This window comes from Silene latifolia, unplaced genomic scaffold (genome assembly GCF_048544455.1).
Source record: "Silene latifolia isolate original U9 population unplaced genomic scaffold, ASM4854445v1 scaffold_332, whole genome shotgun sequence".
NCBI classification, from domain to species: Eukaryota; Viridiplantae; Streptophyta; class Magnoliopsida; order Caryophyllales; family Caryophyllaceae; genus Silene; species Silene latifolia.
This window is the reverse complement of record NW_027413264.1, coordinates 73,743-85,276: the sequence shown is the minus strand read 5'-3', so window position 1 is coordinate 85,276 and position 11,534 is coordinate 73,743. Positions and strand designations below refer to the sequence as shown.

General features: G+C 39.0%; 1 long non-coding RNA gene across 1 annotated transcript in view; it reads left to right on the top strand.

Moving 5' to 3' along the window:
• Positions 1-1,088: 1,088 nt before the first annotated feature.
• Positions 1,089-11,534, top strand: part of LOC141639308 (uncharacterized) — a 29,681-nt gene continuing 19,235 nt past the window's right edge. Inside the window, exon 1 of the long non-coding RNA XR_012542458.1 lies at positions 1,089-1,172. This is a non-coding gene — a long non-coding RNA (uncharacterized LOC141639308). The remainder of the gene's footprint in view (positions 1,173-11,534) is intronic.

Here is an 11,534-nt window from a genome sequence, read left to right as displayed (position 1 = left end):
CTTTTTGCTTCAAAAACACTAATTCATAAATATACACACATGCCATTATTATTTGCAATATATGGCTCAAGTCATACAATAACAAATGACATTATTGAAAGTTGTAAACTTACTCAATTATCATCTTTACACAATCGTAAGAGGGTTTGACTTCATGAGAGTCAATCCAAAGATTAATCGTTTTTTTTTTCCACTTGGATTGCCGAGCACCCAATGCTTCCTATTCAATTTAGGACATTGAATTGTTAATTAGTTCATTTACACGCATGTAAGCATGTTAAAAATAAATTTATGGAATCGTGATTCATTACAATAATCAAGTACTATACATACATATTCTCATTGTAGGGGGCAAGCCATATTTTTTTCGTCGACATCAACCAACAAGCGATACTATTGATTTGTTCTTCGTATGAAATTCTTTGCACGGAGAACGCCTTAGTACTCAAGAATCCGTAGACGTGAATTGGGAACTTCCTCTCAGCGATCAAATTAGTCAGGTACCTATCACGCCACATGGAACGAAGAATTTTATTGTAATTGATAATTTAAACAAACATCATTATTCGTAAATAGAAATGACTAAATAGTTTTATTAATAAAACTTACTTCATCCAAATCAAAATGTGAACAACATCTAAATTGTCAAGGTCGACAAATTCCATCAGTTGCTTGGTCCAAGATGCGGCTATATTAGTCGCTACTTATAATTTCCTCTTCAATGTTAATCATGACTACATCCTCTCTAGATGACTTAATTACAGTCAGGTTGTGCAAAGCTTTCAGCAAAGTAGTTTTCATTTTTTTCTTATATGCACACGATTCATAATAAGAATCATAAGGAGGCTTGACTGCAACAAAAGTAGCTGGCTTATATTGTATGTCCTGTGGTTTTGTTTTTGGGGAAGACGTAGTCTTTTCGGTGACTCTTTCCGTTGACGTAGTAGTAATTGCTTTAGCTGCCGCCATGGCTTTGCTTAACTTTTGCAAATGTAAAGATTAAAGTACTTACGATATGTTAACATTCGTACCCTAATATATTTAAACAACAAGTAATAATTAACGTCTGCATATAGGTACCTCGGGGATGATAACATTGATGAGGTTGCCAGGCCATTGCACATAAGAACTTAGGGCTTCTTTCAAATAAGTGACCTCCGCATTAGGAAATGGTACTTTTACTTCTCCATACTCGTCTTTATATAATTGGGACATTTTCACTTTCCTGCATTTGTCACGAAGGGGTATACCATGAACCTTAACTTGTTGAGGCCGGTCGTAAGCGAACATGTATCCCCTGGCAACAACAACTTTCTGTTTTCCCTATAAATAGAACAGACGACAAGCCACCTTGCAATAGCACTTCACGATAGCTTTAATCAATTAGTACACATACATTCACTAACTTTAATAAATTTCATAAGTAAAAAACGTGTATGATATGAATAATTATAAACTAGCAGTTATTACCTTTTTCGGTGTTGAGAAGAACGTCTGATCATCAACTACCTCAATCTCATCCTTTGTCACGGCCTTCCTGGCTTCCTCTTCCTCTTCAACTGCCTGAAATCGATCTTCGGCTCCCACCTCAGTGTCCTTTGCCATTTCCTTCTCCCTTGCCATGTCCTCCTTGGCTTACTTCTGTACATTAACACTTGTCCGTATAACACATACTGATTTTCCAAATTATATAACACATTGTATATATGACATAAATATTATTACCTCTTTTTCCTCCTCCTCCTCCTCCTCCTCCTCCTCCTCCTCCTCCTTCTTCTCCCCTGCTTCCTTTATGACTTCTTGAACCATATCCAACTCTTCTTTTGATGGCTTTTCCCCAGTGTCCAACATTCTCAGCATCAACTTGGCCATTTTCTGTAGCTGTGTAGTAGAAATTAATGTTAGCATATATAGTTATAGATTACGTTGGTTCAAATACAGTATTTATAAGATTACTTTCTTGGAATCATCACTACTCATCATCCTTCGAGTAGTTTTTCCAAAATAATTAGTGATACCAACATGCGTCGATACCCCTCGCACACGACCTGGATGCTTTGCTTTGCCGATTGCGCTAGCAAGAATGTCATCACGTCCTTGTGGCTTCCATTTTCCTTCATGTACCTCCTTCTCACAGATCCTTTACATACAAAAAAAACCATTAAGCAACTAAATTTTATTTAAACTCACAATTATATAACTCCCACCACCAGTGGTAGGAGTGACATATTAAGTCAAACTTATAATTTTCTCTTTGATGTCCTTATCATATTCAGTTTCCGTCTTTTCGTTCTTAGGAGTGTGACCTTCCACCCAAACGTCGTGACGACTGAATTTTACAAGTTTTGCCTACAATTCATTCATCACATTGATATCCTCTCAAAATATATATGATTACTGTGAACGTATAAAACATCCAACTAAAACACCTAATAGTCTAATGGCTATAAGAATTATGTACTTACAAGTTTCGTCTTAATCAATTTATACCCACCTCGGGAGCAGTAAAAGACGGTATTTTTCTTTGAAATGTTCGCCTTGTTCCTCTCACTCATAGCATTCATCAAATAAATTGTATCAAGAAACATAAGCATGAGCAAACACTAAACAAAGTATACTTCTTTACTTGTTATTATTAAGTTACCTTAAACTTGTCAGACTGCCTATAAGCGATATAGCTATCCCAATAGTCTTGACTGACATACGGATACTTCTTTGTTGGTGGTTTCTTGTTCATCTCCCCGGTTTCCTTGTTGAACAAGTGGTTCTTAGCAATCTTTAACTTCCAAGAACTGAGGGTTTCCCCTGTCTTTTTTTAAGGTACTTATCATACTTTTCGGGGACAACATAAGCTAACTGCATATGTGATGAGCATAGTTGGTACAAGTGTTTCGGCTAATACACATATCAAGTAGTAAAATTAATTTCAGCTAAAGCATTTATTATTGTATATACATACCTTTATTCTGTTTATTAGCATGGTGTTCCGTATTTTACTCAATTCACTGATACGCGGCGTACCGAGAGGCACATATTGTCTTACACAACAACCAATCCAACTCGCAAAATACCCGGCATTCTAACCATATGGCAGCTCCGTGTCTTTATCCCATAATAAAGGATTAGGCATCTTTGAATTTATTACTTCTAAGGAAACCCTGTGGCGCATTCGACCCGCAGTGCGTTGCAAATTATTCTCATCACCTGAGTCATCGCTTGCCGCATTTCCATCGTTTATTTTCCGCTTTTCGACCATATCTAAAGCAGAAATTAATAAAAAAATAATAACAATGCATACTTATAATAACAAACAAATATCTAGAGAGGAGGATTTATTACTTCTTTAAAGAGGAGAATCTAGGTTTATCTGACGGCGGCAATGACGATGACGACGATGACTGCGATGACGATGGGGTAGGCTGGTGGTTGAGGGGAAGCTCAGAGTATATATGTGTGAATAATACAACACTTACAAGACCATGTTTAATGGAAAGTAATAAACACGGTATAAGAAAAACCGTTGTATTTTATTTCCAAACAAACAATGGTTTTGTTTGAAACCGTAATTGATTAGTATTATTTACAACGGGTTAAAAATAACCGTTGTCTTAAAGATTTTCATTTTGTTTGATTTTCCCGCCAAGAAATAAAGTATCATTTTTATATAGATAACAACGTCCTGAACCGTTATAATTGTATACGTCCTGAACAACGGTTTAGGTATAAGGTTATATTTTATATTTCATTTTGTTTGATTTTACCGCCAAGAAATAAAGCATCATTTGGTATATGGCAGCTAATTACAATATGTTTTTCAGAAAATCTTGCTTATTTCTATTAATTTAAAGGATTACAAGTTTACACATAAAGAGTACAAACTACCACCATACATAATAAACTAGGTAAATAACAATTAGAAGAAGAAATTTGACAATTAACTTAAGTCATGCCTCATTATTTTTGAGTTCTACGATATCCATGGTTAACTTCTTGCATTCTTCTTTTGCCTTCAATATTTCACTGTCATTTCCCCGCTTCGATTCTTCAAGTTGATGTAGTATACTTCTCACTTGAGTAATCTCGATATCCATGCTCTTTTTCTCAGTCACTAACCTGTTTATAACCTTCCTCTGCCACTCAGTCATTGGTTCATCAACCCACTTGAAGTAATTTCATCCACGCATTTTAGTCTCGGGATTATAGAATTTGCAAGTAAGAAACTTTCTTCCCGAATTTTGCAAAGTCGAAGAAGTCTGCAATGCTGCCGGAACTGAGCAATTAAATGTCCCTGTTGAAATAGAGGAAGAAGAAGAGCTACCACTTGACATAATTGTGGGTAAATATCCGTATAATACCCTTTAAATTTAGGACTATAACGTAAATTTAACATGCGAATATCGTCATAAAACATAAATACAATAGAGAAACGATAAAGATAAAGAATCAACCTCGGGTCCTTTGATGCACGGCGTAAAGAACAGAAATCAAACGAGATTCCCTCCTAATTGTTGCACCCAAGATTTGTCCGAGAAATGCCCTTGTGCTAGAAAGTGTTCTCCGATTGCCTTGCAATATTGGGAGAACTTGATGTGAGTTTTTCTCGAGATGTGAGATCTCGGTTTCAGAGAAAGCTTAATCTCCAAAACCCTAATTTCTGTGTAAATGAAATTGTCTAGGTCAAAAGGAGAGGGAGTCTCTCCTTTTGTTTGGTTCGGCCAGCCGTGGGTTTCCATGGGGAAGTGGGCTTCCACTTCCTCTTAATTTTAACTCATGGACTGGCTCGAAAATTGCTAAATGTATATGACGCGGTTTATTATAAGTCGTCATCGGTTATCGGCTATTAAAACATCAACTAATAACACGGGTTAGTTGAAGTATTAATACATGTCCGACAGAGACGATATTGTATAATTAAATTCAATATACATTAATCAAATATAAAACGCTTATATTTAATTTTACGAATTAATCGGTTAATTAAGCCTTAGCCCATAATATTTAATCCGTATTAAATATAATATCTCAACATCACATTTTGACTAATTATTAGTCAAATAACTCGGACTAATCAAGTTAGTCAAATTTGCATCTACATGATCGTATTTTCATACCGTCACATCTCTCGAACGTATCCTATAGGTGTGACTTTTAGGGATCGATTGATCACCGCCATCCGTATGACAATAACGTCAAACTTATCTAGCAAGCCAACCGTTATTGATAAACGTGGATCAACCGATAATAATACCAAAAGTATGCCCTTTGATCCTTTTAGAGGTTTATAAGTCCTTGCACTAACTGTTAAGGACACCAACCCCAACAAGCTCCCACTTGTCCGTACAAGTGTATGTGCAATGACGTTATCCGCACTAACTGGAGGACACAAGCTCCAACAAACTCCCACTTGTCCGTACAAGTGTATGTGCGATAACCGATTCTCATATTCATTTAAAATTTCTCCCACTCAATGTAAAACAATTTGCGGATCTGGATCCACAAAGGTCGTATTTTACAATCGATCTGTATCTAGAGTGGTTTCCCGACTAGAGAGTAACTTAACTGATAAAACGAATCCGTGTCCGAGCATGGCCATGCATTTCGATTCTGACTCCTCGAGTGGCCCTGAGAAATATCGAGTACCCGATAAAGGCTGAATATTTCCTTCAACTCGACTCCTTCCGATCTAAGCACAAAGATGAAATGACCCGGAAAAAATCTACTTGGCCCCCTGTTACGGATGACCGTGAGAAAGAAACCAAAGTCACCCAAAATCTGCCATAGTCTCAAGAGACAGTCGATAGTCAAAAGAATCGACTCTTAGGATCACCATGGAGGTCCTATCCACGACCGGGCACGTAATGTTATAAAACATTTAGGACTCCACGTCGATGTCACAATAGTGTCCTACGAAATATCCGTATAAATCGCCTCTGTGATTGGTCAGTCAACCGGTTGACTTATGGCTCGTTGAACCCACCATCAACCAACGTCACAAAATAATTGCCAGAGTTATCAGCTCATGTGGGCAATTAAGGACTAAAAAGATATGATGTTTGTTCAGTTCACTTTGTGGTGTTCAAAATTGTCGTACAATTCCACATGAAAAACAAAATATATATATATAAGATATCAAAACGATGATGTTGTATAGAGTACAAAGGAGAATGAATCTAATCCATAAAAGAGTACTACAACTTAGGAACACGTTTAATTCCCATGGAATTTACGTGCCCTTCATGCTTATCTTGTCGTAATGCTTTAGTGAGAGGATCTGCTATGTTATCATCTGTAGCAATCTTTTCTATCACTACTTCCTTTTGCTCCACGTAATCCCGGATTAGATGAGCTTTCCGTTGTACATGTCTAGACTTGTTGCTAGACTTTGGCTCCTTAGCTTGGAAGATGGCACCACTATTGTCGCAATAGATGGTGATCGGGTCATTCGAACTAGGCACTACAGATAGCCCATGTAAGAATTGACGCATCCATATCGCTTCCTTTGTAGCTTCGGACGCGGCATAGTACTCGGACTCATCGTAGAATCTGAATGTGATTTGTTTGGAACTCTTCCAAATGATCAGCGCCATTAAGAGTAAAAATGAATCCAGACTGAGATTTCGAGTCATCTCGATCCGTTTGGAAGCTAGCATCTGCGTAACCGGTTGCGCATAGCTTTTCTTCGCCTCCATAAGTCAATGCCCAATCTTTAGTCCTCCGTAGGTACTTAAGAATGTTCTTGACAGACCAGCCAATGTGGTTCACCTGGATCTTTGTTGGAATCGACTTGTCATACTCAATGCATATGCCACGTCCGGACGTGTGCATATCATGGCATACATGATTGATCCTATAGCCGAAGCATAAGGAATCCGTGTCATGCGCTCTTTCTCTTCCGGTGTCTCTGGTGCCCAAGACTTGCTCAAATGCACCCCTGGAGCCATAGGAAGAAACCCCTTCTTGGAGTTAGTCATCTTTGAATCTCTCTAGGACTTTGTCTATGTAAGACTCCGATCGAGAGATAACATCCGTCGTGATCTATCTCGATAGATACGGATGCCTAGAATTCTTTGTGCCTCTCCCAGATCTTTCATCTGGAAATGGTTTTTCAACCATACTTTCACCGAAGATAAGAGAGGTATGTCATTCCCAATCAGGAGTATGTCGTCAACATACAATATTAGGAAGACAATCTTGCTCCCACTCGACTTGATATATAGACATGGTTCCTCGACCGATCGAGTGAATCCATTTTCTTTAATCACTTGGTCGAAGCGATGATTCCAACTCCGAGATGCTTGCTTAAGTCCATAAATGGAACGCTTAAGTTTGCACACTTTCTTAGGATGTAAAGGATCGATGAAACCTTCGGGTTGTACCATGTACAACTCTTCCTCCAAAAAGCCGTTTAAGAAGGCGGTTTTCACGTCCATTTGCCAAATTTCATAGTCATGAAAAGCGGCAATCGCTAAGATTATCCGAATGGAACGCAGCATGACTACGGGTGCAAAAATCTCATCGTAGTGCAAACCTGGCACTTGGGTGAAACCTTTAGCAACTAGTCGTGCTTTATAGATATCTTGTTGACCTTCCACAGAATGCTTTATCTTGTAAAGCCATTTGCATTGAAGGGGACGAACCTTAGCAGGTAAGTCAACAAGATCCCATACGTTGTTCTCATACATAGAGTCCATCTCGGATTGCATGGCCTCAAGCCATAGCTTTGAGTCAGAACTAGTCATGGCACCTTTATAGGTTGCGGGTTCACTACTCGTTAAGAGTAGAACGTCATCTATGTCATGTTCCTCGACCATACCAATGTATCTGTCCGGAGGAATAGAGACTCTTCCCGACCTCCTAGGTTCCTCGGGAATATTCACATGGCCGGGATTGAAGGAACAGGTTCCTCCAATGGTTGCTCGGTGTTTGGTTCTGGAATCTCCGACGCAGTCGAAGGTTCTATCACTCTTTGCATTCTCGAGAAATTCCTTCTCTAAGAATGTCCCACTAGCCGCAATAAAAACACGTTGTTCGGTTGGCGAATAGAAGTAATGACCAAGCGTTCCTTTAGGATAACCTATAAAGTATGTCTTGACCGATCGCGGGCCGAGCTTATCCTCGTGTCTCCACTTGACATAAGCCTCGCAGCCCCAAACCCGTATAAAGGACAAGTTAGGGATCGTTCCCTTCCATAGTTCATATGGAGTCTTGTCAACAGCTTTAGACGGACTTCGGTTAAGTATTAGAGCGGCTGACATAAGAGCATAACCCCATAATGAATCAGGTAATATCGTGTGACTCATCATGGATCGAACCATATCAAGTAGCGTTCGATTTCTCCGTTCGGACACACCATTCAGCTGAGGTGTTCCGGTGGAGTTAAGCGTAGGGCAATCCCACAAATCCTTTAGGTGTTGATCAAACTCATGAGAAAGATACTCGCCACCACGATCCGAACGTAGTGTTTTAATCTTTCTACCTAATAGGTTCTCACCTATTCTGCGTATTCCTTGAATTTCTCAAAGGATTCACTTTTGTGCTTCATCAAGTAGACATAGCCATATCTACTCAAATCGTCCGTGAAAGTGATGAAATACCTATAGCCTTCTCGTGCGGTGATTGACATAGGACCACATACATCCGTGTGTATGAGCCCTAATAGGTCGCGCCGCGCATTCCAACACCTTTGAAGGAAATCCGAGTCATCTTACCGATGAGACATGATTCACACGTGCCAAATGATTGAAAATCAAAGGTCGAGATAGCTCCATTCTTGATGAGTTGTTTAACGCGTTTCTCATTAATGTGTCCCATACGGCAGTGCCATAGATACGTTTGATCTTTGTCACCAACCTTTAACTTTTTATTCATTACGTGTAATATTTCCGTGGTCTGATCTAAAACATAAATTCCGTTCATGGAGATTGCCTTGCCGTAAATCATATCGTGTAATGAGAAAATGCAAGTATTATTTTCTATTACAAATGAAAAACCAAGTTTATCAAGTGCAGAAACTGAAATAATGTTTTTCGAAAGACTAGATACATAATAGCAGTCATATAATGACAACTCAAATCCGCTAGGAAGTTGGATCACATATGTCCCCTTTGAGACGGCAGCCACTCGTGCTCCATTCCCGACACGCAGTCCACCTCACCCTTTACGAGGGGTTCGATGTTTCGGAGCCCCTGCACATGATTACACAGATGAGAACCACAACCAGTATCAAGTACCAAAGTTCCGTAACTTGCGTGGTTAATCTCAATCATATGAATAAAAGTGGAAGAAGAGGAAGACATACCAACAGGTTTAACACGACCTGCCTTTAAGTCCTCATGATAAACAGGACATGTGCGTCTCAATGCCCATCTTGTGGCAATGATGGCATTCCATGTTTTCATTCTTGCTCTTTGTCACGCCTGATGAGGTGCTCGACTCACCAGGCCCACTCTTACCCGAACCCGACTTCTTGAACTTCGGTTTACCTCTCGCTAGGTTTGCACGAGCTTTGCCCTTACCTTTCCCTTTGTTTGACACAACGAGAACATCCTTTTTCATGCTCCCACTGAACTTCATGTCCTTCTCGGTGCATACGAGAAGGGAGTGCAATTCATGGGGAGTTTTCTTCAAATCATTCATATAGTAATTCGCTCTAAATTGCGAATAACCATCGTGGAGTGAGTGAAGTATGCGGTCGATAACAATGTTCTCGCTGATGTTACAATTAAAGGTCTCCAGACTTCTCGACATTCTCAATCATCTTGAGAATGTGTGGGCTAACTGGTTGGCCCTTCTGGAGTCTCGCATCAAAGAAGCGAGTGGTATGCTCATAGGTCACGATTCTCGGTGCTTTCGAGAATTCCTTGGTGAGCGTGGTGAAAATCTTGTTTGCACCATGGGCTATGAAGCGTTTCTGCAAATTGGGTTCCATTGCAAAAATGAGTACGTTTTTAATCGCACCCGCTTCCATACAAAATCATTAAACTTGGTGATTTCAGCGACTCTAGCCGTGGGACCTGGTTTGCGGGATGGGCTCAAGAGATATTTGAGCTTCCGTCGGCGCGGCAGCATTCCGTAATGCCGCCTCCCAGTCCGCGAAGTTTGATCCATCATTCTTCAGTCGAGTAGACTGATTCATCTGATTCATGAAGATCCGAAGCCAGGACTCACGGTCCAATGTGGCACTTGGCATTGGGTTATCAGTAGAACCAGCCATTTGTTATTAAGCAGTTTAAAAGTCGTGATCTACACTGAAAAAGAAAGAAAAACAAAACGAAATAAGCAACTCATCGAGGTGATTTAAGTCTATTTAAAATACATTTTAACATGTAGACTCTCGCACTTGCATAATTGATCTCCCTCAAGAATGATACAAGTGATCCCAAGACTCAATTTCTGTAAATTGATAAGCCAACTGTTTAGCTAATTCTTCCGGAAGAACTCTTGGTCGATAGATTTCCGTAAATCCTATCTATAGTCCACCACAGTCACAGGATCGTACGAGTGACCATAGTGTTGAGATAAAATAGGTCAATCGGTTCCAACTTACCCGACGTAGAAGGGGTCATATTATGCCTACCGACGAAGAAGGGACTCATTGGAGTTTGACCTATAAAGACCGTTCTCAATTTTGGTTTATACGAGGAAGATCCCATCAACTTAATTATAATTCATTTTAAGTGAACGAATAACTAGCGTCTGCGTGAATGAATCAATTTAGGTGATGGCTTAGCATGATCATGTGACATGAGAATGTCAAAGAAAACTAACTCGTGACCTCTATATGTGTCAGTTTTCATGCAATAATTAGGTGGTTTGGTTTTTAGGCGGAAAATGATGCATATTATCGTTACGAAAAATAAATAAATGAATGCAATACGTAAATAAAAATTCCTAGTGTGGCCAATCCTAGTAAAATAAAACATAAAACAACTTTGGAATCCACCGTTGGACCCGAGAAGCTTGTCTTGATGTTCCATCTTGATCCAAGTAGCGGGAGTGAGCATCCGGTCTCCATCTTTGGTCTTCTCAAAAATTACAATTTAAAATTACAAATATAAACCTATTTACATTCTAATTAAAAACTCGTAATTAAAAAAGAAATAAAATGGAGATACGAGATCTCAAAATACAACCAAGACCGTGTTCCATCATTACGGTAACACGTTCTACTAAGGCCACACTAAGTTACAACCGTTTGCAAAAATAAATAAATACGTAATAAAAGGCATTCAAGGCATTCAACAAAACGATAAATAAAAAATGCATCAACTAAAAACAAATTCATTCGTGACATAATTCCGTAATTATGTTAAATTTATCCAAACCACCTTTTAATGATTAAAATTCATGTGATAAAACCGCTTCTATCATTTAATTTTAATCCATTACAATCCGTTACTTTAAAAACGCTTTAAAATAACTTAATGGTACGTGTGTGAACCGTTTCACAATCATAGCGAGTGTACAATATCCGTATAATGTACATTTTGTAGCCAAAAGAAAATTTAAAGCAAAAGGAATAAATTTTCAAAGTC